Source organism: Apis dorsata, unplaced genomic scaffold, assembly GCF_000469605.1.
Source record: "Apis dorsata unplaced genomic scaffold, Apis dorsata 1.3 scaffold_113, whole genome shotgun sequence".
NCBI classification, from domain to species: Eukaryota; Metazoa; Arthropoda; class Insecta; order Hymenoptera; family Apidae; genus Apis; species Apis dorsata.
Window position 1 is genome coordinate 1,214,010 of NW_006263408.1, and position 5,871 is coordinate 1,219,880.

Here is a 5,871-nt window from a genome sequence, read left to right on the forward strand (position 1 = left end):
GAAATATCTAAGATATATCCATAACAAAATCGTAAAATCATATTTGTTTTAAATTCACTTTCTGATTATTAAGAAATTTTAAACTCTATCAGAGCAATGAACCATTGTGCGATTTTTCTTCTGATCGTCTCATGATTGTGAAACTGAATTGTATGGAAGGTCGAAGCATTTCAGTATATAAGTTAAAAAGAGATCAATCTAGAGGTGCCCTGTGAGCGAGAAACCACTTCTGTTGGCAATTAAGGAACTAACAAATGTATATGAGCATGGCAAGGAAGAAGATCTAACTTGTTCTTTGTTATTATTCCAAGAAAAGGAGGATACTAGTAAAACATACTCGCGCAATATATGGTATGAGCATTCCGTTCATCTAGTTATTCTCTTGTTTTTCCTTCTCCTATTGACTTTTGAAGTCAAGGTATTAAACGACAAAAAATTTTACCAGAATTCACTTATCTGTAGGTATTCACTTCTGTGTAGGTTGAACAAGAACGTGCCACGACTATTGGTCAACATTGAAGTTGGTTAGCGCGCTTTTTTTGTCCCCATAACGGTTTAACCGTTCCTCGACTCATGTAAGTACTTGCACACACACGAACATCGTATATGTTTTGCATCTGATTCGTTTGAATCGATATTCTTGCCCACACAGTCGTAGTTTAATCACCACGTTACAGAGATTAATCGTTTGCTAGATACGAGAGACAAGTTATCAGGTAATGTATGTGTGTCGTGGCAAATTTACATTTACAAATGATAGTAACATGGTTTACATAGAAAATACGACATTAATTAAAATATATTATCACTTTTTTGGTAATATAATTTGAAATTGCTTTTATTTTTTTTATTTCTTGTTCAATAAATAAACATAAAAATTGAATAATTTTGTATTTTAACAGATATGATCATATTATACAAAATATATTGTAAGTAAAGTTACTTATAACTTTTTAAATAATTTTAAATAATAAAAAAAAATTTAACGTAATTATATTGATAAAAATAAATTTATAAAATATAACAGCATGAATTAAATTTCTCAATTTAAATCTTATATATTTTTTGTACTATCACTTATAATATTTTATTTTATTTGTATTTTCACTTCTATCGATTTATATTTTTCTCATACAATATAAATTTATATGTGTTTCTAACCATAATAATCGTTGCCTCTCTATTAATATTAATCCTTTAAACGAATCAGACAAAAACCTCTACTAATTTCATATATTCATCTTGAGGCATTAATCCATATTTACTCTCTAGATTACTTTCGATTTTTTTTCTACTTGGCTTCATCTCTTTTTGTTTAATCCTATCATTACAAATGATTAGCTACATTATCTGGAAGCGATACAATATTTATCATTTCTATAACTATAGAATAAAACCGAGAGCAACGATGCAAAATAGTAACGGTTTTCTGCAGGTATACGTTTGAAAATATCCTTCAGCGCTGCGAAACGATGGGGCGATGTTGGTAGCGGCAACCCCGCGCCGCTGCTTGTACGAAGGTTGCGTGGATTCGGAGGGATGGTAAAGAGTAGAGAGGCACACGCAGAAGAGGGAAGAGGTCGGGTTGTGGAACGGATAGAGCGGTAGTGGCTCTGGCAGCAGCAACACGTAGTACACGGTAGCACCGCGACGAGAACGCACACGGTTTATACCACGTCGCTTTAGTAGTCGGTAGACTCGCTTCGAGCCAGTTTCACTCGGTCCAGTGGCGCAGTCGCGTTACACGTATATATTTTTTTCGTATCTTCAACTACTACCAGCATCATCACTACTACATCACCATTACCAATTACTACCAACGTCGTTGTTACCACCACCTGCACCATTGAGTGTGTCAACATACATACGTAAACGTCAGCAGGATCACCGAGTCATCGGGTTGCTCCTGGGAAATAAGTTACAGAAGAAAACGTATATATCTTCGAGACGGCGCGAGGTATGTAATATTTATTATTTGTTTTATTTCCTTCAAATTCTTCTTGTTTATAACTGTTAATGTTGATCACGAGCGTGAAAATGGTGGCTCTTTTATGTGCGCGGGATTCAGTAGCGGAAGTGATCGCGCGTCGTCGATGAAGACGCGACAAATGAATGTTCCTAGAATACTATCGTGCTTCGTTTCTATACTCTCTCCGTATATTCCTCATCGATTTTCCTCGACAAGACCCGCCCTGTAATTTACTGTTCTCTTTCTCTCTATAGATATCTTATTGAGTATTTTATTTCGCGCCTACAATTTGGAATCGAATTTTTCTATAAAACGTTAGTGTAAAATACAAAAATGCTATAGAAACACAATCATAATTCTCTCGATTATTATCGAGATGAGTTTTCAGATCCTTTTTTCGGCAAGCGCGCGCGTGTTTGCTGTCGACGATCGATGGACTCTATCGGCTTCTCTCTTTCACCCTCTATCCACGAATCGTGGCTGGTCGTTTCTTTTTAACATAATATGCTTGCTAGACGGTCTTTCTCGATGAACCATACGTCTTAAGTATCGATTTTCTATAGAATAAGAAGATCGAAATCATTATTGAGCATACTTTCATAAAAGATTTCTTATATAAATACTTTATAAAGAAAATCAATAAAATTTGTATTTGTTAAAATTTATTATTAATTCATTTAAAAATAATTTTTTAATATTTTTATATTTTTTATTTTTTAACAACAAACAATGTGTTTTTAATATTTTTCTTTATCTTTTTTTTCTCAAATTTGAAGAATTTCTAATTGCATTTAATATATTTGAGACATAAAACTTTTTGATAAATGATTCATGAAAACAATTAATATGTTTTTCAAATCCCCCATATTTCGATTTTTTTTACACGTTATTTTTCTTATTGAAAACAGACATCGATCTGCATCTCGAATTACAGGCAGCAAATCCCATGAGTGGAAAGAATTCATTAGAAGGAACTTTGCCAACGTTTTGAGTACACATTTCGATCGATAGTTCGAAAGTAGTTTTAAGTTTTATATGAGAAATCGAATCTTTTGTTGGAATTGAAAATAGCTCTGAAGATAGCTAAACATAAAATGTGATGTATCATCAAAATTTCTTTTAAAATTTTAATTTATTTATATTCATATTTTTTTCTTATTTTTTTTAATTTTTTTTCTTAAGTATCTAATATAAAATGTAATTAATCATTAAAAAAGAAATGTATAAATATTATGATAGTCTCTGTTTTATATTCAAATAAAATTTCTTTATTTATGTGACGTATTTCATCTCCAGTTGTCTTATAAAAATACGAATTTCTTTATGTTAGTTAATTTCAAGCAAAGCAAAAAAATTAAGTAAATTATATTGAATTTTATATTATTTGAGTAATAACAAATATTCAGTATATTTGATTTAGAATTTTAAAATAAATTATTTAAAATACAAAAAGATCTATCTATATGGTAATACTTTATATGTAATGATACTCTATAAAATAATTACTTCTTTTAACAATTTTTTAAAAGAAAACATATATTTAATGGATGATAGCATATTCCATAAAAACTATATTATATATTTAGATTATGCACATTGACATACTACGTAGTCTCTCAGCTTTTTGCGCAACAAGGTTTAAACTTCTTGATATGAAAACTAATGTACGTTTATTACGAATAGGGCTCCGTGAAATAACCGATGATTAACGATTTTTTTTGAGCTATATACGTCACTTTCTGCATGTTTGTGTGTTAATTCATTAAAGAATATCGAGTAGGCGTTGTGATGTTGCAATAACCCTCAGGAGCAAATAAGTGGAGAAAAATACGTCGATCCGGATATCATTTTTTTTTCTTTATTCCTTCGGTAATTTATAAATTCAATTGCGTCTAGTTTAGACGAAAATGAGAACAATGAAGAAGTAGTTGTATTTCTTTTTGATTATTAAATATGTCTGTAAAATGAATCACAACTTGTTTTTTTAATGTGCGCAACAATATAATGTTTTTAAGAAATTTTTCTTCAAAATTTCCAAGCAATTTCAATGTTCGAAGAGCAAATGTTTTAACTTCGATTCAATAGATAGCATTTACAAGAGACATTGAATTAATTTTCATAGAAGGTTAGTAATTTAATGGAATAAACCACATTGCGTTAACGATAAATGATATTTGATTGTGGTAACATATGAGATTGAGAGACTTTAACCATAGATTTGTTGATCTCACGATTTAACTGAATGGCATTGCATTTATTATCCGCAAATGGCAAAAATAAATACATATTTAGAATTATTGAAATCTTCCTATAAATGTTTTTACCAATCGATTAATTATTCTTTTGATTTTATATAAAAAAATAATTTATCAAGTCACATGGGAATTATTTATATAAATTACGTTGTATTTTTTCTTAAAATCTACATTCATTTGATATAGATTACATACGATTTATTTTTATGATATCATAATCGCGGTATGAAAAGAACGTGGTAAAATTTCAGTTCTTGATAGAATCGATTTCAGTTCTAGACATGAACATCGAATATTCGCCGAGACAAAAAAGCGTATCTGTGTGACCGATACCGTGAGAGAAATTATCGTTGATGGAAAGAAAAAAAGAGGGTTGACGCGCTTCACCATCGCTAGCGAATTAAGTTACACGAGAGTAATTTGAGGGGAAATTGCGTGCAATATTTGCCATTGCCGTGATGGAATCATATTACGCGCGAGAAAGAGGGTGCGAGAGAAAAAGAAGAGAGAATACAGGCTTTGACACATGTGAGCAACTCGCGATGTCGTGTTTTATCGTGTCAGAATAGGTTTCGTGATGATACTATGACACGCATATTTTTCGCGGGATCTCGAAAGACTCGATTTCGCCCATAGAAAACTATCTCAATTTTTTTCTTTTTTCTTTTTCATTTCGTATACATACATGAATAAACGGATAGTTTGATGTATGAGTGTTGAAATGTGAGTGACATTCATTTTCTGATTTTTCTGTTTATCGTAGAGTCTACGTGTATCATTGGGTTCTTAGTATCATTGGACATTCGTATCTTCCCTATGCAGATTGAAATAAAATTGACTCAAAGTAAAATTGTGAAAATTTGTTCAAATATTTTTAATAATTTAAATTAAAGTAAAAGTTTAATGTTTATAATTTATTAAATTATATCATTTAGTAGCAAGCACAATTTTCAAATAAATAATAATAAATAGATTTTTTGTTTGCTAAATTTAAAATTAATTAAAATTTTGATACTTCGAAAGAAATATGTAAAATTTAAATATCTAAATACTTTTGTATATCAAATTAGTGCATTTAATTTCCAGTTATCCTGTATATTTTATCGTGTTATATTGTGCATTATAGCTGAGTTCGTGCACGAACACGACATTCTTAATGTCCATTAAGAATATAAATGCATTTAAATGTATCATGACCGTATTACCACGCTACATTTCCCTCTTTAATTAACCTCAATTTGCGGTACATCTGGCGACATAGTTGCCGCCAATTTGCTAGCATCTCATGTTCCCCGAGCAGTTTGTCGTATCGACAGTATCATTCGAATCACGCTGCTAAATTGTCAGCAAGACATATCGGCTTGTGGGAGGGTTGCGATCGAGGTCTATTGTCAGTACCATACCTAGATACCATATCACGCGTATAATCATAAAAGCTGCTTGTCGGGATATAGATTTCTATTGGGAAAAAAATATCTACAATAGTTTCGTAATTCAAACCGGACTATTTCTTCCTCTCTGGGCAATGAAAAGAATAAAATGATAAAAGATCCAATAAATAAAAAAAACTTGACATAATGTTAAGCAGAATTATTTGAAATTCAAATATTGGTTACTTTTTCATATTAAAAAAAAAAAAAAAAAAAA

At 30.7% G+C, this 5,871-nt stretch overlaps 2 protein-coding genes across 2 annotated transcripts in view; one reads left to right on the forward strand and one right to left on the reverse strand.

Moving 5' to 3' along the window:
• LOC102674164 overlaps positions 1 to 5,871 on the reverse strand; it is a 52,006-nt gene that overhangs the window by 8,306 nt on the left and 37,829 nt on the right. The gene's annotated exons all lie outside the window — the stretch shown is intronic.
• Positions 1,542 to 5,871, forward strand: part of LOC102671353 — a 38,000-nt gene continuing 33,670 nt past the window's right edge. The window contains exon 1 of the mRNA XM_006612495.2: positions 1,542 to 1,957. The gene's annotated coding sequence lies outside the window, so the exon portion shown is untranslated. The remainder of the gene's footprint in view (positions 1,958 to 5,871) is intronic.